The 27,098-nt window shown below is 43.7% G+C and overlaps 1 protein-coding gene across 14 annotated transcripts in view; it reads right to left on the reverse strand.

Moving 5' to 3' along the window:
* FOXN3 (forkhead box N3) overlaps positions 1 to 27,098 on the reverse strand; it is a 206,554-nt gene that overhangs the window by 165,672 nt on the left and 13,784 nt on the right. For 12 of the 14 annotated variants that reach the window (XM_038138080.1, XM_038138093.1, XM_038138092.1 and 9 more), the window contains exon 2: positions 3,300 to 3,424. The exons of the other annotated variants lie outside the window; for them this stretch is intronic. The gene's annotated coding sequence lies outside the window, so the exon portion shown is untranslated. The remainder of the gene's footprint in view (positions 1 to 3,299; positions 3,425 to 27,098) is intronic. 14 annotated transcript variants of the gene reach the window in all.

Here is a 27,098-nt window from a genome sequence, read left to right on the forward strand (position 1 = left end):
AAATGAAGGTAGAAGATAGTTGTCCCTGAGGAGGCCTCCCCAATGTCAGAGAGAAAAGAGCTCTTTTATAAGGCACAGTCTCTGGATCAAGAGGCATGTTACAGAAAGATTACACTGCAAATCTAATCCCCTATCCCTAATGCTCAACAATCTGATACACGAACCCGCATCTCATCAAAGAGCTGGTGATTGCAGTATTGGGCAATCTGAGCAATAGCTAGGGAATGGGAGTGCCAGCTGTGTTGGCCAGCTCAGGCTCAGGTGGATGGCCACACCAGCTCCTCCTGGTAAGGAGTCCTTACACACGTTCATCCAGGTACACACTGCAGCACATCTGCTCAATGAGTTTTAAAATGGGTCTTAACATTTTCCATAGTGCTGGGACAAACCATCTCCTGGTCATCTTGTCTCCAGATTTTTGCAGAATGCCCATCAAATCTGACTGCTTTAAGTCTTGAACATTCAAACTGACTTTTGACAACCTCATTCACTCCTCCTATATAGGGTAACACAGCACAGGCCAGAAAGAGTCATATTTGTTAACCCTTTCCACCCAAAAGGCAGGCACACACAAAAGGTAGCTGTGCAAGTCCCACCTGCACAAGGCAGAGATCCTGGTCAAGGGAGGCAAGTGACTTGTACCAGAATATGTTGGCTAGTCAGTTCTGCCCAACTGAGGTCGTGTTATTAATATGTGCTACTGGTGTCACCCCTCACCTTCCAACAGGAACCACGTAGGGCTAGGTGATGAGGCTGTAAGGTTTGCACTTCTAAGCTCAAGAGCCAGAAGAAAAAAGGATCTTTCTTTCATAATTTTAAATCAGGAATAAGCTCAAAACAAGGCAATATAGAAACACTGCTTTGAAATCAAAATCAGGCACATTAGCTACAAGAAGTTCCTTTAAAGTACTCAGAGCACATGGCCTAAAAAATGTTTAATGGCCATGTTTTCCCTGTAGGAGTGATCTCAGAGTGCATAGAAACTACCTGTGTCACAGACCAATGGTTTTCAACCAGTGAAAATATTGTTATATACCGTGAACCCCATTTAAGTATCTACAAATAGTAATGGGAGGAGTAAACCTCTTGTCAGAAGGTGTAAGTTTGCTATACGAGGAACCCTCATCGCCAGTAAAAATTTTTAAGTGGTCCACAGAGGAAAGAGGTGTAAAACCCTGCTGGAGATGCCTCTAATTTGCTATGGGACAGAGATTGACACAACATCTGCAGCTGAAAAATTCTTTGGGATGTTGATAAAATAATTTGGCCAAAGGGAGACACGTGCCAAAAAAGTTTCATCTTATTTTATGCACTCAGTTCCTGTCACTTTAATAGAAATAAAAAGAGTTGATGACAAGCTCCATGCCTGCACAGGACATTTAGGCACACTGCTCACCACCAGCAGTGCTAGGGATAGCCGTGACCTTTTTTATCACAACTCATTCTTATTGCATCATTTGTTACCATATGCTCTTTTTGCAGGAGCTTGCACTCATGCTTTCTGAACATGAATCCCAGACTGTCATCCTGAGTGAGCAGGGCACCTCCAAATCATGGATGTCCTGGATTTGCTGAGAGATGCCTGCTAACGGATGGCTGGAGGTGAAAGCTGAATGGATTAAAACTAGCACTAATTCAGCAATGGAACAAACTACTACAAGAAGCAGTGATCTTTAATTTGTCACCTCTGACATGCCAGGATCCAAATGCAGACAGCATTTAATAAAAGACCAGTTACTGGGTGTACTTCTCATCTGTATTATACAGGGTGTGATGCTCCCTAGCATTTTGAAAGCTTCTCCACTTCAGATCTGGGACTCTGTGACTCCTTGTCCACACACCCAGCAGACTGACTGTAGTGCTCGTTTTATGATATATGAGAGATGTGAACCATTTTGGACTTTTTCCAAATCAGCAAGCTTTTTTTTCCTCTAGCAATCTCCAGTCTGGAATTCCTCTGCTTCTGTCGGAGGAGTTCTTGGTGACTCACATGTGGATTGGGAGCTTTCTCAGCCCACAGCTGAAGGCAAGGGTGTTAAATATTTAATAAAGAGACAGCTTTTCTCCCAAATGTTTTGGATAAATAGCTGCTAAAAGAAACCAAAATACAAAAGGGTTTTAGCTGCTGGAATAAAAATATCATTTTCCCTTTCCAACAATCACTGAGCTGCCCTCACCTGGGTTCTCTCCCTGGTGCTCACAGCTGTCCCCAGCTCCCACCACTGGCCCATGCCTGCACTCAGGAGGGAACCACACTTCAGCCAACCTCCTGCAGCCTTACCCATCCTGCAGCAAGGCTCAGCTTCAGTCACTCAGACTACAAGGAGGAGGAATAGTAAAAGTAGCAGAAGTTTTAGCCGTAGTCCAAAAGCTGCTCTTACAAGTGTGGTGCTCCTGGCTGGGCCCAGCTAACAGCTATTAAGCACCAGATATGGTAACAGTGGCAGGGTGTTCAAGTAGTTTTACCCTGGAACTGTTGCCACATAGCAAGGCAAGGGAGACATGCATCCTCACATGTCTGACTGACTTTTAGTAACAGGAAAGAAGTAAACATTCAAGAATTTCTACTTTGCAATGTTCAATTAAATATCAGTATTAAGGAAGAAACTGGACCTTCCTAGGTCCACAGTTTCCAACATCTAATTATCTGCTAACTTCATTCCATATGAGTATTATGTGACTATGTTCTTTTTTTCCTTTCCATAATTACTACCTAGTTAAAGTACTCCAAGTTGGAATGCAGAAAAATTAAAAAAAAAAAAAAAATTCTTGGACAATGAATTATAAACTCTGTTTGGTAACTGCCTACAGACACAGCAGGGTGAAATCCTTATTTAAGCATCAAACAGGATTTATTAAGGCATTCTGTTATCTCTGTTGAAGTATCAAAACAGCACATACCATTGTGCTGCTAAACCCTATCAGAGTTCCTGCCATATAGGGGTGGTACAGACACTGGGTCACGATTTAGCCACTGCTCAGCTGAAGGAGAGAAATGTGCTTTCTCTGTGCCTGTCCTCTAGCTAAATCCTCTGCTTTCAGCTTGAGGGTACGCACAACCATCCTCAGTGTTATGTGTAGTAGCTGACGATCTCCAAGACCCTGGACTTTTTACTGCAAGTCCTGAAAGTGGTTTGCACCAAGCATCCATAGCACCAACTTCTACCTCCCCAGTTCATTTGCTGGGAATGTGAAAATGATGAATTTCAACTTGTGCAGCTGTGAGCAAGGACCTGTCAGTAGGGAGCCCTGGGCTTCGGGCTGGACTGTCACCTGAAACACGCTGCTATAAAGGTTACCTCTGGCATTTATCATCCGCACGGTGAGAGGCAGCACTCATCTGCTTTGGTGAACCTTCTTCCAAGCCACTGGCACTGCACAGATACAATCAGCGTGTCCTGCATTGCTCCAAAGCTGTCAACATCTGTCAGGAATAGTAAATTTTATTTTATCTCGTTTGAGTGGAATGGGTTTCCATAAAAAATTATGTAAATAATGCTAAGAATAATAAAGAAAATTAGTTTAAACAGCATGGCAGCAATTAGCCACAGTTCTTACAGGGACTGGACAAGCACCCCAGCACCACACTGCTACCAGCTGCAGCCCCAGCTCTGCCATCCATAGAAGGAGGGTGAATTGGAGAAGAGGCTGCATGGCTGTACTGGGTAAACTGCAGGACAGAACCCATAAATACAATAACACTGCCTACTGGAACTCACATTCTATGACTGAAACTACATACCAACTCAAGCCCCAAAAAATAAAAAAAAAAAAAAGGCAAAACACCAAAATACAAAGAAACCAACTTGAAAGTGTTACTGATACAAACCAAACAGAGGAATAATGACTAACTCAGAAACATCAAGTAGAGGTCAATGTCTGCCTTCCACTGTGCCTCACATAAATACACAGTGCTTCCTACCCACTTCAGTGGCCGCTTCAAACAAATCAAGCTCTTTGAGATACTTCACTAGGCTAAAATCATAAATTCTGATTTTGCTTATGCGTTGCTTCTGCTGCCTAGAGTCTCCCCATCTTGTTTAACTACAGCATGTAACTGCAAGCAGAATGGCAGCAGCCTTTCTTGTCCCATGGTGAGCACCAGCACTGAGTGGGTCAGCAAAGACAGTCAGCAGCTCCTAAAAACAGACATAGGCTCCTGCCCATCAGTAACCAGCAGACAGGAGCTAAATACCTGCAGTTACAATCATGGGAACAGGTAACATGCTACATACACCTGCAACTTTGAGGATCTGTATGTATGAATGGTTCACCTTTCTATAACCTCTCCAAGGACTAAAATAACAGAATCTCCCCTCCCTTCCCCACCCCCCCACCCCCTGCCAAATCTCTAATTTTTGCCCACTTGACTCAGAGAAGGAGACTTTGCTTGCACTATCTTCAAATATTAATAGTGAACTGCCAAGGCACATTTCTTACTGTGATGTACTTGTATAGCTCTGGGTAATTCCCACTGGCATTAATGAGAATGGCTTATATAAATCTCTTTGCCTCATCCCACAATCATGATCATGGCTTTAAAGAGGGCAATATGCAATTCCTGTGTCTCCCCACTACAGGACAGGGCAGTTTCCATTTTCAAGTTCTCTGTACTTCACAGGTTAGTCAAGCTACTCCAGTCAAACACCAAGTTAGGGCATCACCCCACACCTGTACCTCTCATGGAGCTAACCTGCAATCACTTTCCTAAGGAAAGTAAAGTATTTTCCTTGCCTGGATGTAGAATATTGTCTGAGCCATTCTGAGCAGGTTGCTCTGCTTTGGGAATTTAAATTCCTGCTGGAAGGAAGAGCACAAAAATGCTTATTTTTGTTTACAGTAACATCTCATAATAGCAGTTACCATTATCATAATTTCATGGCCCCTATTCCCTGCCAGGAGAGCTTAAAGGTCTTTTCTGGCGAAGGAAAATCTTCCATCTCACAGTGACTATCTTAACTCCAAGTGTCCATCTGAGGATAATTCAAAGAGAGGAGACAGTGTTTGGTACCAGCAGGTGAATTCCCAGGTCCTGGGGCCTTGTGGGGGCAGTTGGCTCCTTCCCCACCCAGTGAACTTCCTCAAGCCATCCTAGGAAGACTCTTTGAGGATAAAATTTCTCCAGTACTACTGGGATGCTGCAGCTCTGCACTGCCAAGCTAATATGCCAGTCTAATTCTGAAACAACTCTATTCTTGCACTGCAACAATGCCAGCTCATCCAAGTCAAATTAAACCCCCCAAGAATGATTCACAGCAAACTGACCCATATTTACTATCAGTTCATTATCACACTCACAACTGGTAATTTTGGAAATTTTATATTCTGAGTTCAGCAGCAGGCTACAGGCTGCACACCTCTTGCCATGGTATGTGCCTGAGAGAGATGTATTCCTCTTTTCTTCATCCCCCTCCCTGTTCTGCCTCCTTAGAAGGGAATTAAGGCAGCAGAGAACTGTAAAAGCTCTGATGGTATCCACACCACAATAACCTAAGTAACATACAAACCAGAGGAAAAGCCATCTTTAACCTGCTAGACCAGTCCCAGGATAAATGTTTGCTCTAGGCAAGGACAAGACAAGTAGGTTCTTTAGTATTTTTTGTTTAATATCCTTTTAACGTGAGCCTGGACTGGTGCATAAATGAGCACAACTGCTCAAATGAGTCATACTTCTTTTTTAGGGCCTTGTTCTGGCAAAACTCCCACTGAGCTCAGCAGGGGTTTGGCAGAGTGGGAAATGAGGAGCAGCCCAGGACCCAGATCTGTGGGATGGGTACATGAGCACAGGGCAGCATCTGATTAAATACATCCAAGTTCCAAAACCTGTGAATATTTGTAATCTTCACAAATGGCAAAACAATACAATTTAAACCAAAATGCTCAGAGACAAGACAAAGCTAGTGCTGAGATGCCAGATTGCACCGTTATCAGTTCTTAAAGCTCAGGGTACCTTAAGTGCATTTAAAGGACCATAACTATTACAGCCCAATTACCACTGGAACCCCAGAGCAGGTGCACTCATTTAAACCAAAGCCTCAGAGATAGCAATTCAAACTGAAATTGCTACAGGATTTTTGAAGTGTGAAAGGGACTTGTTGGGAGTAATTAAAGGCTCCAGGATGCAAAATAAAAAGGACATCTCCTATCCAGACACAGGAAAGAAAGCCCCATCTCCAGATACTGACGGCAAGAGGTGAGCTCCCCAGCAGCCGAGTGGGCACCCACAGAAGGCCAGGGCAGCCAGGCCAGTGGGGTAAGCAGGGGAACATGTCTGTGGGACCCTGCTTGATACCATGCAGTTAGCACGAAGCAATTAATGTGACAATTACTGGCTAATGTGCATGCTATCTCCAGGTAAACACGGTCTCCACCATAGGATGGCATGGCCAAGGGAAGACCTCAGCAGCCAAAGGAGGGTGGTGGCTGGCAGGGAGATCACAGCCACAAATTTAGGGTAAGACACTTTGGTGTTATCAGCTGAAAGCACCAGGAGGTTTTGGGCAATGCCATAACCAGCAGCAGAATGAAACATCCAGCACTGCTGAGTCACACACTAAACTGGAGTCAAATAGAACCCAAACAACATCCCCCAAGCACAGACAGAAAATAGAACACAACAAAGGAAGGCAACAGAAAGGAACAGGGTTCCCAGGATGTGCTTCAGGTTCAGGATGTGCTGTAGGTTCAGGGATGCTAACAACCCTGAGCCCACCCTGAGAGATGCTCCTGGTGGCAGATAAAGATGAGAAATGCAGGATTGCTAATTAGGTTATGATACACTTAATCTTTTTATTAAAGAAATATTGTTGTGGGATGGTCTCAGGCTCTGGCTACCTCTGAAGGGAAAAAAAAGCCATGCAAGTCAGAAGTCTAGCAGTTCTAAGGCTATACCAAGGAGACTGTGCTTGAATTCCAGGGTGCAGCCAGCAGGGAAGGGCTCCCAGGAGCAGAGGAGCAGCAAGATGGTATCCATCAGGACTCTGGGGCATTGCATACCAAATGTTCTCTGCTTTGGGTCACACCACAGAAACTAGGGCCTTGGTCCCCTCCCCTGCCCCAAGAGCCACAGCTAGGAGAGAAAGCCAAGAAAAACATAGCTAAAACCAGCATTTCACATATTTCCCTCCTTTTCAAGAGCCTGTGACATGCTATTTTGGGATTTTCATAGTCCATGGTGATGTCTGGGCACTCCAGCTTAATCCCAAAGGTCAAAAAGAAACTTAAACATTGAAATAAATAAATAAATAGCAATGCTACCCTGCAGAGGGTATTAAAGCATTAATTTCAACAGACAGATGGCGTGGAGGGAGAAAGGCTACATACAGAAGAGTGGAACCAGAAGCTGGATGCGAATTCTTGACCCTGGCATTCCTAAACAGTGAAGTACATCCGCCTCCCACTAAAAATCAAGAAAATATTTTAAAAATTTAAAAATTAAAAAAAAAGCCACAACACAAAAACCCCAAGAAAACAAACAAACAACAAAAAACCAATACAAAACCAAACCCCACAACCCACCAAAAAAATTCCCAAAACATAAAAACCCAAACAAACAAACAAACCTACAAAAATGCCCCAAACCCAAAACCCACCATGCACCTTCCATCTGTAGCAGTAATAAGGCCAGAAAAGTGGTACCACTGATGAGCAGGAACCCAAGGCTCCCCACAAGCTGCAAAAGGAGGTCTCTCAGAAGAGGTGTTGCAGCGGTACATTGTTTCCTACTGTCCAAACCCACCCCAAAGCCCCCACTGTGTTCTGCCAGCCCTGCACCCCTGGCGGCGCCAGGCTGCAGGGAGGAATGCCAGGGCCCAAGGCACTAAGCAGGAAGGGGCAGCTCAGCCAGCATCATCTCTTTCTCCCATGGATCAGCTGAGTTCATGTGCCAACCAACCAGACAATGCACAGCAGCAAGGAAAAATTATGGGCACATGCCTAGATCTCTGACTGCCATAAATTTATAATTTTATTGCAGTAATATATCATAAAAGTGATCTGCCTGCAGCTATTCCATACTGTGGCACAATCCTGTTAGATCTCAAAACACAAAGGAGATGGCACAGGGCACAAGCAGGAGGTGTGTCCTGCCTCCAGTGCTCACCTCCCGCACCAGCCTCACTCAATCCTGCACCCCAAAACCAGGTCAGGGAGATGGCGTGCATGAAGATGCACTGCCCAAGGGAGGCCCTCTGCCCAAGGCAGCTGCCTCATACCCTGGCTGCCATACTGCAGGTCCTGCTACTCCCATGGCACTGCTTTTCTCTGGTGTCCCACATCTCCTCCTCACCCTGCAGCCCCCTGGCCCCGAGGAGACAGGGCAGTGCTCGTGCCAGCCTGAGAGCAGTGGGGAGTCGAAAACAAGTTTTGCCAACACTGCTGAAATAACTGGATTCATCTCTCGGCATATGGCGGTATCTTCAGGGAGAAAGGAAGCCACTGCTGGCCTTCTTGCCAAATTCCTAGTATTTCTGGAGTATTTACATGTTTTGCATCTCAGGTTTCTCTTCTCCCTCTGGCTGCTTGCTGTGGCACGATGACGCAGCCTGGCCGGCAGGGGCCAAAGATATTCAGCCCACAGCCCTTGTCACGCTAACTACAGACAGCCAGTTTTAGCTATCTAAACCTACAACTGTTTTCTCCCAGATTTAAGTGGAACAGCCAACAAAAAATTAGCCTTTTTTAATGCATCCATAAAACACCAGAGCCTCCCCCTTGAGACCACAACAGAGTTCATGGAGAGTTTAGGAGAGAAAGAGCCCACCACAGAGATGGGTTTCTCATCCCTGTTCAGACATGGCTCCGAAGAACTGTGAAGGACAAAAGCACGAAAGCATAGGTAAGTATTTTCAACATAGGAAAGACGTTTTCCAAGAGGTGCCAGCTTCACTTTTTCAGGGAAAATCTACCAGCCAAATGACCTCTGGTGCTGGATTGCCCCCACTTCCACTGAAAAAATGTACCACCTTTGGTCTCAGAAAGGAAGCAGAAAAAACCCACAGAACTGAGTGGACAAACTCACTGACTGCTTGCACCCACAGGCTGGGGAACCAGAAGAGATTTCTTACAGATCCTAACTTTGATTTGGGCTTCACCAGAAGAAGGACTTGCCCAGCCACCCCATGTGGAGGCTCATGCCCCAGCAGGAAGAGGCTGTGCACAGGCAGAAGGCAGCCTAAAGGAGCTGCAGCGGACACCAACTAGGAGGAAGGCTCAGCTTCAGCAACACAACCCTTGACTTCCTTTGAGGTGATGTTCACACACAGAAATTGGTTATACTGTAAAATTACTCTTTCCTCCCAACTTGTAGCCCTGCGTTGAAACACAAATATTGAAAATAACACTCTGAAATGCTCAAAACCTCAAGCAAGGCACAAGCAGCCTTCGGCATCATCAGATGAAGAACCATGACCACAGGTTGCTCCACTGGAAGACAACAAGAAGCCAGCAAGCACATGGCACCTGGAGGCATCTCCTCGGCCCAAAGCTCCCTGTGCGAGCTGCCGTCAGCCACAGACTCCGTCTGCCCGGCTGTCCATCCCCAGGACCCAGATCTGTTCCAGAGCCACAGTTTCAGACATGAAGACATCACAGCTTAGCACCTTCCAGACAAAATGAACACTGCCATGTTGATGTAACCATTGGCAAGCACAACTACGTTTACTTTTTTACTGAAAAAAATCACTTGCATTCCCAAACTGAAGCCAAGAGCAATTTTGCCAACATATCCAGAAAAGGGATAGTCTTTTGTCTCCCAAATATTTCCAGAAGATATTATGAAAGGGTTGGATCTCTATTAATGTGTGACAACAGCATAAAAAATGATAAAAAACCCATATGTATCTTCTCAATAGTACGTTTTTGAAAAGAAGCCAGCTGGCATACAAAGAGGTGATGTATTGAACAGGTTACAAACAAATACATGTTCTAACAAAAATGTTTGCAACTTTTTCCACTGAGCATTTAAAATATATTGACAGCAATAATTACAATGTTATTTGAATACTCAACAAAGAGATGGCGACATTTCAAATAACCCACTTTCCAAAGGCTTCATATAATTCTGTGTGCCAGTAAGATATGTTGGAGCAATAACTACATATTTTTCCATATACATACACTTACAATAAGTATGTATTAATTTATATTCATAAATACATATACTTTATACATGTATTTAATATACGCATAAAATACACATATATAGAAACAAGTATTACTTAAAATTAAGATGCAGAATTATATAATATCAGAAATAAAACAAACTGCAGATGAAATTTAAAAATTCAATAATCTGCCTGATGTAAGAATGGAAAAAACCTCTGCTCCAGGCCTTCCTTTTGCATTAAATCTGCACATGGTCTGTGGCATCAATTTGGTTTAAATTTTCACTAATTGTTTTCACAAATAGCATTTCACTCTTGCTATCACAATCTGAAGATCAAGCTGGCTGACAAAGGTGATGAGAAGTTAGTGAAGAACTGTCCCGAACTTCTTTCAGCAGGGTGGCGGTGGAGAAGCTGCAAAGCTCTACGAAGCCTCAACATTCACAGGGCAGCTGGTATAGTTAAGTTGATAGATTACCCTCTTTATTAATTTCCTTTCATTTCAGTTACAACCCAGAATAAAGTGTCTTTTCCAACACAAAATCTTCTAGATCACCAGAGGGAATTCCAGCAAAACAACAACTTTTTTTTTTTTTCCAGACCTGTTTTTCCTCATCCACACTTCACAGTAACCCTCAGCTTCTCAAAGAGAATCAAATATTATTCTTAGGAGTCTTCATGAACTACCTGTAGATGCCTTCATGCTCTGATCCCTCTTTCCATTACAGACCCACTCTGTCCCAGCTCTCCCTGTTCCCTCCCTCCTCTGTAGGCTGAGTGAGGAAAGAGAGGGAGATAGGACAGTTTCAGCCTCCAGCCAGTCTCAGCATCAAGTAACCCTCATCCATGAAGTTTTAACACACTCCCATCTGCATCGGGACACAGCCACCTTCCATCCACCCCCAGCAGGGATGGTGGAGATTTCAGACATGCACTGACTAGCAAAGAGGGATGGCTACCAGCAAACACACACAGATGAAATGCAAAACTACCCCCCACTTGGGTTTAATTCCAACCTCTGCAATATCCTACAGCCAACAGAAATAACCTAGAAACTGCTAAATTCTAGCATGGGTACTAGAGACTTCTCTGGAGCAGGGGAAATGAATTAGGCAGTCCCTCTTTTTCTTCCTTGCCGCAGCTCTCTACAGATGTTCATGAGAATCTGCAAATGATTCAGACAGCAGCATTCACCAACAAGATCAGCTCAGCCAATTACTCCTATACTTATCTATTAAATTTAAGAAACCCCTGAGAGGCTGAGCCTTTCAGAGACGGAGATGATATTAATTCACCAAGTAAGAAAAGTTTTTAGGAAAATCTTGCCATAGAGTTCTGGCTTGAACCCTCACTGGAGACAGATTGTGGGCTCCACCAGCAAGAGCAAAATCCTAGCAGACCTGTGTATTTTCCACTGTGAGCATGGCACAATTAGCAGCATTAATGGACAGACTGTTCATTTAATTCAGTTTTTTGTTCCACAAATAAAGTCCTCTGTCTGTTTTTTATTTGGTTTTATAAATTAACCTCTTTCTCTTCTCATTAAGTAAACAATGAATGAAGGATTACTCTGTGGGAAAGATGCAAGTGCAAAGGGCAGCAGTTTTATACTGCTGCAGCTATTTCCTTTCATGCTTCCAAATAACTCTGCTCTAGAAGGCAGAAAATCATTGAGGTCTAATCATTTATTTAGTAAGATACACTGTTTTCTTTTAGCTTAGGCAAACTTGTGGCTGGAAAGCTATGCTGAAAGCTGGTCTGTTTATGAATGGCCCCTGCTCCTTCACACGGCGATGGAGAAGCTGTTTGCATGCACCGGACATCAAGCAGCGGTGCAGCAGAGGGAAGGACAGACCATGGCCTGGTGCACTTTGCTATTTGGACCTGAAGCTGCTGTCTCATCACAGGGTTTTCCATCTTCCCTGCACCTCTGCTACTAGGCAGTCACGCAGCTGAGATCCCAGAGGGCTGGCTGAGCCATAGCTAGCTCTGAGGTGGACGTTTCCAGCAGATACTTTACTGCTGGTTTATTTGCATCAAGGGCACCTTCTCCTGGTCTGCCTGCCCCCTCATTTTCCCTGTATGGGTGGTAAAACAATCACATGCTGGGATCTCACTGAGAAGAGCTAAGCTTTACAGCAATAAAACCAGTTTTTCCCTTCATTTCTCTCCTTTTAAAGCATGACAGCAGACTGACAGAAATGGCCACGCGCCTCTGCTCACTGCTTGTGGGACAACCTCAGAGCACTGGGTGCAGAGACAGTGAAGTACTGGGGCAAGTCCTGCGGTGGGCTGCTATGCCCAGGGAGCTGCAGGACAGGACAGGTATGGAAAGGCTGAGGGAGCAAGGCTTCTTCAGCCAAAATAAGTCAAGGTTCCAGGGAGAGCTGTTTACAACCACAGGGGTATGGGAGGGTGTAAGAGGCTTTGAGTGGATTTCCTTTGAGGACTACAGGAACAGGACAAGAGACAACAGACACAGGCTGAGCATAGAAAGTTCTAGTTGGATGATGAACAAAAAAAATCCACAAAAACTACAAAGAGAGTAGCAAAGTGTTTTAGCAGATGAGCCAGAGAGGCTGTGAAATCTCCATCTGGGAGCAGCTGGCTTTTGTTGGCCTTTAGCAGGCCACTGGACCAGACAACTACCAGCAGTCCTTTCCAGCACAAATTATTATTCTGTGATGCTGTGGTCAGGTTTTGGAAACAAGGAAGGTTTTGACACTGCATGCACAAGCAGATCTAGCTGAGTCAAAGCTAAAAGCAGTAGCCAAAGAGTAGTTACCTCCTCTGTCTTTTCAAAGTCTCTCTCTTCAAAATACAACAAACATGAAGATGTTTACAGAATTTTTTCCTGTGAACTCACACCAGGCCACTGCTGAAGGCTCTTGGCACTGGTAAGGCCCTCCTAACAGGGTACCCTATGCCCCTGTTGCCAATGGGGCCACTGCATGACACCTGGGTACACAATTTCTCTTTTCATCTCACCAGCAGGAAAAGCCTTGGCATGACATAGACTGCCCCAATGTGCACCTATGGTGAGCAAGTAATGCGAGTACAAGGAACTTGTACAGTCAAGAAGAGCCTCTAAAGTAATATAGTCATAATACGGGCATGCAACACCTCTGTGTTCTCATTTCAGTGCTGTATGCCCTTTGCTGCCGCAGCCTACTTTGTGTCTGGAGGTGCTAACAGAGACTTGCAAGCCAGTCTCACTAGAATGGACTCTGCTCTATATTCAGGATAAACTCTACAGCCAAGTCTGGTTCCTGTGATACAAATGCATCTTCAAAAACTCCCAATGAGAAAACATACTGGAGATCTCACAGACACACAACCAAAACCAGAAATGTAACCAGTGTCCAATACACATTTCTCTTAGGCCTTCCACAGCACCAAGGATGAAGAGTCATTTCCTGTCACCAGCCTCCTCAGAGAGGTTCCTCTAACAGCAGCTCTGCCAAGCCATGGACCACCACCATCATCAGATGGAGGCCATCCTGCAGGCAAACTGCCTCTTCCCTAGGAAAGCCCCATTTCTCCAGAGGCCAGCACATGGAAACGTTTCTCACAAATCTTCTGCTCTCCAGGCTGGGCAACAGCTCTGTGCTACATTCCTCTCTGGATGCACAAAAACTTCCTTCTTTAATTAGATTGAAAGGAATTTTGGAATTTTGTTTCAGTAGGGACAATTAACCAAGAGCACTGTATCCCACTGCCCTCATTCCCACTTCATCAATCTTTGTGTCACCCAGAAATTTTATCAGAAATAATTTTATATTTACTTCCATATCACTGCCAAAAATGATGAATAGCATGAGGGTTCTGACTGATCCCTGCAGAGTTACATTAAAAAATGTTCACATTCAGTAAAGATTCCCTATTGACAACTACTTTTGAGCTCTGTCAGTTACCTTGTTCTTAATACATTTAAGATATGCTTCAGTAAAAGTATAGAGTACTAATATTTTAATAATAATGTCATGTGGAATAAAATCAAACGCCTTACAGAAGTTAAAGTATATTATATCTACACAGTTATCTTATCCCCCAAACTTGCAATCTTATCAGATAAATCAGGTTTGTTTGACAAGACACATTCTCCAAAAAAGAATGTTGAATGGCATTAATTATATTCCCTACCTTTAATTCTCCAAATCCTCTCTCATTTCTATTCTTTTGCCTGGGATTGATGTCAGGCTAAGCTGCTGGCAGTTACCCGGGATCTTCCTCTTGCACACGTTTGCTCATTGTGAATTTCCAAGAGGCTTAAGAAGTTAACAGAAACAGACCAGAGATCTTCTGTATCAACTTCTTTCAGAATTTTTGACCAGAAGTTATCTACAGTCACCAGAAAATGTTCAAGCACTACCTCACTTCATCGTTTAGCACAGGCTGAACTGCAGGTGACACAAGACATAGCTCTCCCTGGACTTCACCATGCACAGCAGGGTCAGACCATGGACAGAGACTGACCAGTCAAAGCCTGAGGTGAGTTTAGTGGAACATGGACAGCGCTCCAAGAAGTCCCTTCATTTTAAGGAATGCTCTGCCTTGCTCCTAACCCTTCCCTGTCTGTCAACCCAGTTGGCAGCCAGGCTTATATTTTACACCAACACTAAACTATCCCACAGAAATCTTTCTGAATTCTTTCTGAGAAAGAAAATATTGCCATCAACCATGGGTGGAAATCTTCACCCTGCTCTAACAGATGGTGACCTTGCTGAAACTTCTTGTGTTTTTTCACCTCTCATTTAGCAACAGCCATGCAATCTACCAGGCATGAAGCCTTCAGCTATGGAGACTGCCACAAAACGCCCTGGTGCATGTCTTCGGCAACGTAAGACACAGCTGTCCTATAAGCTTTGTACCACTCAACTGTATCAAATCCAGACCTGTGTCTTCAAGTCACCTAGTCCGCACACAACAGGTCCAAGCTGTCTACAATATCTCCAGCAGTGTCCAGCTGAGGACTGTGATCAGCAGTTTGAGTGTTCAAGCACAGCAGAGCTTTCTACTGAGTTGGGAAAGCAGTGCAGGAAACAGCACTTCCCTGAGAGCTGAACTGAGTCTGGGGCTAACCTCCAAAAATTAAGGGAAACTTATCAAATAACACAAAATAATACACAAAACTCACCTATCACAACAGATCCCAGTATTGCATCTTGAAAAGGGACCTTACAGATCAATGCATTTTGCTGAAATGCTCTCCTCTGCTAAAGGATAATGCATCTGACATAAGGATTTGGTGCTCCAGACAGCTGGGACACACACCTGAGAGGGAGCTTTATAAATACCATCCAAGGCAATACATAGCCAGTGTGTTTGCTCCAGTTAGTGTTGTTACAATGGGAGAAAATTACTCAATTAAATAAAACTGTTCTAGCAGGAGATACAGCAGCACATCAGTGAGAAGCATTAACCACGCTTATTCCACTTCACCCTTAACTATTTTTAATTTTTAAGCAAGTTATTAGAGCTACTATAATATTATAAATATTGTATTACTCATTCGAAAAGATTAAATGGTCTCAAAAAAGAGAAGATATTCTTGTTGCTGCTTTTGCAGCTCTTTGTGATTGGCTACCTTGCTTCTCTACCCTTCCACACTTCTCTAGGACATAATGGATTGTACTGGGTGCTCTCAATTCCTTTCCATCCTAAGGGACAGTAGAAATACCCATCATCGAGCAGAATCAAGCTCTGAACACATCCAAGCTAAGTCAAATGACACTGTGAGCCTGCTATGGTGTTCCACTTGTGATCTGCATCACATAATCCAAGATGCTGCGAAGTGCTGACCTCTGCCTATCACTGCAGTGGTCACCTGGGCTCCAGGGGAGAGGCAGAGCAGCATTCCTAGAGACAATTATCTCACCAGCAGCACTCCTTTGGCTGTGCCAGTTTGTACCCTGCGTGCTCATCTCTTTCTGGGGACTGTGAAGGGTGCTGCCTGCCTGCGTGGCTGGGTGTGTGCACCCACAGCCACCAGCCAGGTGAGTCCCACTGCACAGGACAGACAGCCCGGCGGGAACACTTCCAACATCTGTAACAAAGGCTTTGAGCTAACAGTTTACCTGCACCTACTACAAGGTAATTTCTTATAATACAAATCTATTTAAGACTGGAAACAGTGAAACAGTCCTTTCTGCTTTGTGTTTATAGAACATGGAGTAAAGGCAGGATCACAGGTCATAATCAGGTTCACCAGGAGTCTCCACAGTACAGATTAATGATGTGCTCCTTAGGACCAGCACTGGTAAGGGTGATCATACTTCCCTGCCCAGACCCCAGCTGCCTTCTGTTCAGTATGCAGCTTACAGCAAAAAGAAAGTTGATTTAACCATGAGAAGGAAAGTCTTTCCTTGACCTGTCCTGAAATGGGAACCCATAAGCAGCAAACTATTATCTCTGTCAGAAGGAGGGGGACCCACACCTGCTGAATTTGGCTAAAGAGACGACAAGACACAAATTAGGAATGAATATGACAAGAGTTGTTCTCAGATTGGGACATGAACCACTTGTTCCCAGATCATTTCAACTGCAAGAAAGGTTTCTCCCCAACAACCCATGAATCAGTCAATTAAAATCTTAATATATAGCATTTTACTGTTATCCAGGCTCCCTCTGGTAAACACAATATTAGTTTTTCATACTCCCTATTCATTTCCCAAGAAATCAGCACACCAGCATTTGGAAAACATTTGTTCTTTTGAACTTCAGCCACCCAATGCCTCACTTCCAGGTACTTTCCTCTGCCACCCAGTACACAGCCATTTTATGAACAGCACAGAGAAAACCAATAGCTGTCACTGAACAAAGCTCCACCATCCAGGAGATGGAAGTTATCAATCTAGAGTTGAAGGACTTTAACAAAATGAATAAGAAAGAATCCTTGCAAGGTGGAAGAACAAAGAGACAGAACAGCAGCTTTTCAATCAAGAGCCACACACTATATGCTTTAGGAAATAACAAGTTCAATAGCCAGTTGATAAATAGCTTGCCATCAGAAAGTGCATTTGAAATGACACATAACTGCCACATTGACAAGCCCAGAGTAAGGAAGAGCCACATTGCCCTCCCACACGCAGCTCTGTGCTGCCGTGAGTTTTCCCTGCCTGCCCATACAAACACCACCTCACAGGGCGTTCCCTGCTCCCCTAAGGTCATGGGCACACGGACCAAGTCACCTCAGGATACAGGTGCAAGAAACAGCTTCACAGCAGCTGCCTGCCACAAACAGCTGCTCCAGGGGGTCCAACAGAGGGAGCAACACAGATAAAGGAGAGCAGTGTTTCTTGAGCTGGGGCAGATTTTTCTCAGTTTAATGGCCTGTAAAATGTTTTTGCTTTAGGAGAATTGGCACTTTCCCTGATACCCTTTCATGTTTCTATACCCTAATTTGCAGCGGTCAAAGAGCCTGACGCAACAGCACCTACACCAGCATAGCCCTTTTGCCTTCCTCAGGCTCCCAGGTCCTGCTTTCTCTACATCACTCACACACGTCCAGATCCAGCAGAGCACACGTTCAAGTTTCAACCTGCCGAGAAGTTCATTACTTTCAATAGGCCTATAAAAAGATTTAAAGTCAAGTACATTCGTAACTGCTTTCCTGAATCAAACCCTAAGTAAAAAGCTTGTCAACATAAATAAAGGCACCAGAGGCAGACCATGAAAGATATCAGCGATTACACAGGTAGGATTTTGTGCGTGGTTTTCAGCAGGACTTAGTCCAACCGCTGTAAATGTGCAAGCATTTTAAATTTATCCTTGAGAACAAGATCGAAACATCTTCTAAAGGAAACCAAATAGCGAACAAATGCATCCTATAGTAATTAAATATTCCATAAAATTAAGGAGACACCATCAAGTCATATTTGGCATTAAAATGTTGGCTTTGCACAACACTCTTCAACAGCAAGAGCCCTCTGATTCTTCCAAAGGTTTCTTAGGCTGCAACCCAACAGTACCTGGTGAATGCTGTGTGTGCCCGGGTGTCCTAATGCTGGTCAACCATAGGACAAGGAAGCACAGCCAATGCGGAGGTCACACCTGGCCAGGCCAGCTGAGCCCAATTCAGGAACAAAAGAAACTACCAAAGAGAGAGAGGTCAGTGACACATACAGCATTTGCTGAGCTCCTACAGCCCATGGTTTTATTTGTTAATACAGATAAGGACCTTTCTGGAAAGGAGGGAAGAGATTCTGCTTGCAATATGGCTTTAAGACCCTGATGGAAGGGAAGAGCAACACCATCAACGTGAACGATCTCATAGCACCTGCTCCCAGACCAACGTGATGTAGTCAACCAAATTAATAGTTTTAATGAGGATGGCATGAAATGCATTTTCTCCAGCCCCAGCACAAGAGCCAGCCATTGAGAGAGGTGACATCCCCCCAGCAGTGAGCCGGTGCCCGTCCCCTCTGTGTGCAGCGGATGCGGCACAGTGAACGCATTGTAGCTCAGCTAAAAGGAGCGGGTGGCAGGACATCCATCTTCCTCCGGGAAGGTTGCTCGGCAACTGGCAAGCTTTTGGCTGGGGGCTGACGTCTGCGCGCGCACGCACCTCCTCCAGCTCTCGCAACTAACTTGATTTTGATGGATTAACATAAGATGAAAATCTACTGAGCTTCTCTCTCCTCGACACACAGGGTTCATTAAGATACAAAGGAAAATACAATAAAGCATCGACTTATAATGCATGCAGAAGACCATGCAAAGGACAATGCAGACACTAATGATACCAATGTTCTCAAGCGGTCCCTTATTTTATGGTAGAGAAAAATACATTTATTTAGTAAAAATCTCATTAAAATAATAAAAATAAAGCATCACACACACCCAAACTGTGATTCTCTTGCATTCTTTTCTCTTTTACATCCTTCAGAAATGCCGTTTATTTTTTCACTGCTCCTTGTCATACGATATTTTAAGATTATTTCCCTTCACCTGCTGGAGAAACACCACTGGGACACAGAAGTTCCCTCTAATCCCATCCAGCCAAGCATTTATACCACTCTTATTAGCTTGGTATCCCAGTACCCTACTGAGCTGCATTATCATTAATTGTTTCTCAAGTGTTAGCCACAGGCTCAGCTTTACACAGTACAAAGCAAAGATGTGATCCCTGCCCCGAGGAGTTTTACATGCTAAACAGATGGTTAATGACAGCAGCGTAATGACAGTCTTTGGACTGGTAGGGGATAACATTTATGGAACAAGGAATAAATTAGCCGGAATTCATGACAAACCACATTTGCCTTTCCTGGAGAAAATCTGAGGGAGACTGCTTTCCATGATAACCTGGAAATGTGTACTGGGTTGAGATCCAAAAAATCATAACCTCAGTATTTTTTGCAAATGAGAAGCTGTAGTCTAAGAGAATTTTTTTACTGTAAAACTGATCAACTTTCTTTCACCAAACACACACAGGGTGTTTGGTCAGAAAGAGGAGAATTTTAACAAAACAAAAATTATTAATATTAAATAGACAGAACATAAAATGTTACAGTAAGCCCTAAATTTAAAAACGTTCTTTTAAAAATATGAAAAGGCAAAATGGAAAACAACTGATGAGATGAATGGGAATCAGAGGTTAAGGTGTCAGGCCATGCCATTGTGTGAATGCAGTGCTGAGGACACAGTAACACACAAGGCTTTGGGCAGGTACAAATAAAGAGCTAGGCACAACACGGTAGTTTTAAGACCTGCAAGGCCAGTGAAGGAAGCTGATGAGGATACCCCTCCAGACATGCATTATTTATTTCTCCGAGATCAGCATCACTTGCAGTGCAAGCTCCCCCCAGGCAGCAGCAGGGACAGCACTGCTGCGACTGTGCTGGGGGGACACGAGCTCACACCACCAGGCTGGGACAACCAGTGGGACAGGGATGGAGGCTGCTGGGTGGCATCTCCCACTGCCTGCCTGACAGCACGGTGTTGAGCTCAACTAATTCAAATTAACTGGGACGTTTCTTGTGCTCCTAACACCTGGCTGAGACAGGGCTCAAAACAGCATTTCCATATTCCTCACCAGCCCACGTTATTCGTTTCAATATACATAAGAGAAGATGGACAGCTCAGAGACCACAAACCCACAGAGCCCAACTCCTGGAGTGCTCCATGCTCAGTGATGCATCTGGGTGGGACAAGCAAGGTCAGGGGCAGCTTGAAATCTTCTCATGAGACAGAATTCAGCCTGCTGTGTTCTACTGCTACTGGCATTGGTGTTAGTATCTTCAGTGCTAGAAAGCTGTTCATAATTTGGGTAGCACACTGCATGAAGTACAGGGTACTACTGTATGATTTCTACAAGCCTATTCTCGATTTTACAGTATAAGCACATAAAAATATATTTTCTACTCTGTTTTGGAGTGTAACGAATGGTTGATTTTTTTTTTTTCCTCTCAGCCTTATTGTGACCTTCTGGTATTGGGCAGGTTGCTCCAAAGAGACTTCCCCACACAACAGTCCTTTTCTGCATTCTAGAAGTGCATTTCCAGTTCTTTACTTAACAATAACTCACTCTGAATTTCCCTGTGAACTTCAGAGATCTTTAGATAAGACACTAAAGTAGGAGCTGTTACTACAGAAAAGGCTTCTCCTGGATGGTGGAAGACGTAGGTCCAGCTACCTTTCAGTTTAATGTCCCATTTATAGTCCTCCAAGTAATATTTGAGAAGGTTATTAAAAGACAAGGTTCCTTTTTCCTTTCCAACTCAAGTATTTACGATCATGCAGCTCATTGAAAGCCACAAAACTCAAACACTTCTGCCATTTCTAAACAGGCTTGTACTATTTCTATGTCAGCAGCCAAAAGTTTGCATGTAGATAAAATACCTCCAAAACCAATGCAAAAAAAAAAATCCTCAGCAATTACATGAAGACCAAGAAAGGTATAATCACAGAGCATTTAAATAAGGAGACAATAGAATCTTCAGCCCAATAGGATAAATACCTTTAAAAGTCCCAGTAACTTCAATGCAAATTTAACTTAGAACAGCTCTGAGACAATCTAAAAATGAATTTGTGAACAGAATAATTGATAAGACTCTTGGGTCCTTATTTCTGTGTGCTCACATAATGGCAATTAAAGCTAAGCACCTTTGAATGGCCTCTAAACAAGCACATGAAAATCTAGGAGAACCTTTGAGTGGGGATTATGCATTAACCTAATGTTCATAATCATGCTTAGAAAGTTTCTCTTTGAAAGCTTGAAACAGAAATGTTAATAATCTCAGGCAAATAAAAAACCTTAAGCTATTGCAAAAGGTAACTTTTGAATCAAGTATATAATAGGCAATAAAACTTCAAAGGATTCATCACTCGCTGCAATTAAAATGTCCAACACAGATTTTTAAACAGCCTTCTCATGTCTAAGGAAACTTTTTTCCTCCAAGTAAATAACTGAACTCAGGTGAGCATCAGATTTTTTTTTTTAGGAATAAACATAGGCTTTCATCTGTGGTGCAGTGAAAAGAGCACAGCATCATAGACCAAACTGGCAATCAAAGCCATTTCCACTTTGCCTAATTTTGTTCTTTAAGGATTCAGAGTATCAATCCTCCTCTTAAAAATCTTCAAGCATGAACAGTGGACATAAAACAATAAACAACTTATGTTATTTATGGCAGGAAGTCACCTACATCATCCTAATGGACTTATTAAGAGTGGTCCTACTAACAGCTGAAGTGGCTTGAAGTCTTACACCCAAACAACACAGTTTAGGCATCACTTATTTCCACTAAACAGTTTCAAAAACCTGCTCATCTGTAGCACAAATCTGAAGAACTGAAGGGAAAAAAGAGTCTCAAACACCACATCAAAATCACAGCTTACTTGATGCCTTTAAATTTTATAGGAAAAAAACCCAAGCTTATTTCCAAATCACTTTGCACTTAGTAAACTTTAATAGTATCCTTTATCTTCAAACAAGGTCAACTTTATCCCTTGTAACCTGAACAAAAATAAAACAGAATCAAACTGATGCTCTTGTTTTTTAAAGACTAATCTGAGTATGATAATTTCATTTTTTTCATTTGCAAAAGAATGCATGCATGGGACATAGGATGAAAACATTAAAATACTTAGATTTGGGAAGAAAACAAGAAAGAAAACTAGGGCAACAGGAGAATCAAGAGAACAAAAATTAGATAACTGCATTCCTGTGGCCTGACAGCGTCTTTTACAGACTATCTAACAGAGCTGATGAGGCCAACCTACCACAGATGATCTCAGCATCTTCAAAAGTCATTTACATCCTTCATTAGGACCAGGATTTTATCTCAGTCGCGATAATTACCATCTTCTTTACTGATGACCTGAATAGAGGTTAAAGTTGTTACCCTATCTCCTCAAATACTACTTCAGCTAGGAAAAAAATCCACAGACAAATAAAACCTGAAAGCAAAACCTACCATGGCCAGGCACAGCAGTCCCAACAGTTCACAAATGTGATCCTTTCCATTTCTCCTGAGTAGAGCGATGGCTTGCGAGTGATCGCAGCCACTTACCCAGACACACACGGATTTTCAATGGGATTGTGCTCCAGCTTTACTCATGGACTTCTGGAAATCCCTGCTCTGACCCAGACCTGAAGAAGCGCTAGCTGAAAAAAAAGAGCATGCTATGTGCCCCACCAGCACAGACCTGCATCCAGCTGCAAGCAGCTTCCCGAGGGAAGGACAAGTCTTGCAGTGACAACTCTTCACAAACAAGCAGCACATCTGGATTTTGCCCCAGGTGTGTCACAGCCTGTTTGACCTGGAGCATTATGATCCCCATCTGCTGCATAAGGGCAATTCTTTGTGAAACCCAAAATAATCCTACAGATGTCAAGATAAAAAGCAACTTCCCAATCTTCTCCCTTTACTATTTAAACTAACGTCAATGTTCTTCTCACAAAAACAAAAAACCTCAAAGCCCTCATGCTACAGCTTTGTTAAAGGACCATGTTTAAAACCTGAGGACTCTGCTAAGTTTGAAGATGCATGGCAAACACATCAGGTGGTGTAAATGCAGACCACGCTTTATGTCAGTATATACACTATGTCAACAGATACACACCAGCTGAGGAACTGATATAAGCATATGTTTAAATCTCTGAAGAGAGAGACCTAGACCAAAACAGAACTGCAGGAGAAGCTGTTCCCTCTCCGAAACGGCACTGTGTAGGAAGAAAATGCTTTTTGCTATGTTAAAACATCTCCACATTCCTTCGTGTTTTTCTTATACTTTCAAAACAAGACTTCTATACAGAAGGGTACAGGCAGAACTTAATACATTACAACATAAACAGTTTTCACCTCAGTAGCAGCGCAGATCAGTATGTGTATGGTGGCATTGAGCTTGCAAACTTGTTCAGATGAACTCCCGACTATGCGCACCAGCAGTTTGCCAGAGAAAGGCTATTGAAGCCTTTTATAGCCATTCAAGCAACAAAAGGACACCCCTCTATACACAATCATCACAGCCTGGCTTATCAAAGCACTTCACAAGTCTTACTGCTCAGCATCCTTATTTTTTAGCAATTATTGTTCTGACAAGTAACCCTTGGGCAGCGTCCAAGAATAAGGGGAATTTCTGCTGCGGGATGCCTGGAGTGCTCCTCCTCTGCTAAGTGAAGCAATAAAATCAGTGTGTGAATGTATACAGAAACAACACAACACACCTGCCTCCCAGTTGTGCCTAAAGAGGTCACAGGATAAAAAAGCAGCCCGTCTGGGAGCTGCCTCTTGGGTGTCTCGGACTAAATGATGCACCATGTAGAAGTAAAAGCAGGCAGCCCATGTCCACAGGTACATGTACATCAGCCGGCTTTCCCTGGGCCAGCCACCCAAGCACAGGAAAAGGAGCTGGTTCTGAAGGCACATTTAGTAGAAGAACCAATGCTGATCTTTAGCTTGGTGCAGCGACTGGTGAAATTTGAGGGCATCTGTATAAAGGGTTGCAAAAGCTGCTAACTAGATACTAACTCAGCACTAACCAGGAGATAAAATATCTTATCGTGGTCCATGCTGACAACTAAACTACTGTTTGGCCCCAGATTAATGAATATAATACTTGACAAGAGCAATTGGAGATTAATGGCCTGTAACTGCCCGGCTACCCCTCTACAGGGTCAAGTACATTAATGTCAGTAGAGAAACAGTTTGTCTCAACCCAGTGCTAGTACTACAAAGACCCATGAACTTGGAGATACGAGGGCCAAGCTCTCAGAGCCACCTTCTGTCACTAAGGTCTGTTGGGGGCCGATTCTCATGAGTATGAGTCCTCATGCAGGAGGAGTTTATTCCCCCACAGCACACTGTGGACACCCTGGCATGCGCCACTCTGCAGGATTGTGACTGAGGCAGGAACTTCAGGGCAGCAAAGGTAGCAGACATGAGAGCAGGTCACTCTGCTCCCACCAGGGCTGGGATGGAGGCAGCCCAAGACCCAGACAACCTCAGGCAGTCCCCTGACCCCATCTGTTCTTTGCTTGGCATATTTTCATACAGGAGAGAAATACAGCCAAAATATTCCGTTGTCCTTGGTCACTGCATTTAAGGGCAAAAAATCATTGCTCTAACATTTGCAGAAATATGCCCTTTGCTCTGCTTTCCAAATCCAGGTAATTCCAAGGGGCTCAGGACCTGACTCCTGGGCAGAGGCCAGGCTCACCGGAGCACCTGTGCTCACCTCCATATAACTGATGTGCTGAGGCCATACAGCTGCAACACTGCCACTAAAAGTGGTAGTTCTCAAATCTGGACACACATACGCCCATACAGAGACCCCAGCTCTGCCTCACAGTTAGATTATTGAGCCCCTTAATCTAGGAGTAAAAATAAATCACAGATAATCTGGAGATTAAACTAGAACCACTCTTCCTGAGAAATTGTTTTCTGGAATGTACACTGGAAAAAAAAACTGTGCAACTTATACAGCTCCCAAGGGAAAAATGAATATGCCAGTTGATCTTAAAAAAGTCAAGTAGAAGTGCTGAGCAAAATTTTAAGCACAATATGCTGTGCTTTCTTCAAACTCCTTCAGAGGAACTTTTGCCCTACCTCCTGGAGGTAGCAGAAATTATGTTTGTGAGACCATTGTTCATATGTATATTCTGGGTGCAGGCACAAGTATAATAATACAGGAAAAAGTTGCATTACCCTACGCTAAATCTTTGAACAACAGAACAGTTTGAAATAATCTGTGAATCCTCTCTCTAACCCTGTGTTCCTCAGTTTCTCAAATATAAGTATGCAGAGAAAGGCCAGAAGGCAGGGAGAGGGAAGGATGACCCTGTGGTGTCTCACAAGGCTGGCACCTTGCTACACACACCAAAGAGTTGCTCTGATGCAATGGGAGCAGGGGCCACAGGAGCCAGAACATTCTTCACACTCAGTACATGCCTGGGAAGAATGGTTTGGCCACAGAGGTCATACAGCTTTCAGAGGTGCTCCTGGCACTTGGAGAGGGATGTTCAGCATCCCACCCACTCCTCTCAAGCTCCAGGGCTTTTCACAGAGCCAGCAGCCACAACTCTGCTACAGTGACCAAGCTCCCCAGCAACTCTGATTATTCCCCTCCTTCCTATCTCCACCAGCCTTCCTTAAAGAGGACCTGAAAGGAGCTCCAGACATGTGCTGTAGATATCAGCCCCTAAAACATCACTACAGAGTACATGGGAACAAACATATAATAGAGAGCATCAAAGGAAGGAACAGGAGGTAAAAAGTGGCAGCCTATGAACACACCTTTTGACAAGTTTTACTTTGCAATTTTCTCAGCCAACAGTGTTTTAAACAAAAGTGGTTTTTTGACAAAAAAGCCTTCAGCTCACCTCTAAGAGCAGTGGACCTCTGGCCATGAGGTGGCCATGAAGTACATGTACCCAGTATCACTCTTTCTCCCCTCTGAATCCTCACCTGATTTCACATGCTACTCCCCCATGGCAGCAAGCTCCTTGGGGCAGAAACCCTTCTCTCTGTGTCTGCAGGATGCACACTGCAGCCTCCCAGTGCTTCAATACTACCAATGCTACAGCAAGGTCCACCATGGCTGTTGGACTCTCAAGTGCAAAATCAACTCTGTCTGGCCAGAGAAGGTGAAAAAGAGACCAAAACAAAACCCTGAGCACATTAGTCACTGTTAACTGTTCTTTCCAGAAACATAACATTGAAGCGATTTCACTATTTACTGGCAGGGAGATTTTGTGGTGGCTCATAGCTAACTAAGATCAGCACGAAATCCTTTGAAATACACATATATACACATTAAAACTTGAGTATTTTACCTTTCCCCTCAAAAGCAATTGCTGCTGTCAAATACACCCTTCTCTTACAGCCACATGTTCTGTTTAAGAATACCTAATCAGAAAAACATTCAGAGGTATTTAATCAGGTTTTTCTTTTCTCTTTAATGACCTAATGTTTTGGTTTGCATCTGCTGCCAACTCACGCTGGGTAGAAATTTAGTACTGTCAGCATTTAATTATTATTTTAACGCAGATTTCTCTACCTTCCTACAGCGAAGAAATAGCTAGAAAAAATGCCGCCATGAGCAGTTTTTTAAGCCATTAGACACCATCCTTGTTATTTAGCCACACTGGAAATTACCATTCAAGGACACCCAGATGCTCGCTTGGCCATCCCCTGCTAGGACAGATGCTCCCCAGTGTGCAGCTCCACAGCCAACCAGAGGGACAGTGCCCAGGGGACAGCCTGGAGGGACTGCAAAAGGGAGGGACCCTACCCCAGAAGCTCAATAATCAATAAGGCTCACCAAAAGATGTGCCAAAGAGCTGGAACACAGAGCACCTGATTGGTGTTGTATCTTGGGCCATAAATAACAAATCACACTGTTTCTTTTTGTCAGCTTAAAATCCATTTTCCTAATTTTTCCTCTCCCTGTCCGAAACTAATAAATTTAATCCTGTAGCCTGCAACAGGCTACAGGGGAAATATATGTGTTGGTCTGATGCAGACTCCAAGACGTGTTTGTTTCATTCATGCA

This window comes from Motacilla alba, chromosome 5 (assembly GCF_015832195.1).
Source record: "Motacilla alba alba isolate MOTALB_02 chromosome 5, Motacilla_alba_V1.0_pri, whole genome shotgun sequence".
Taxonomy (NCBI): domain Eukaryota; kingdom Metazoa; phylum Chordata; class Aves; order Passeriformes; family Motacillidae; genus Motacilla; species Motacilla alba.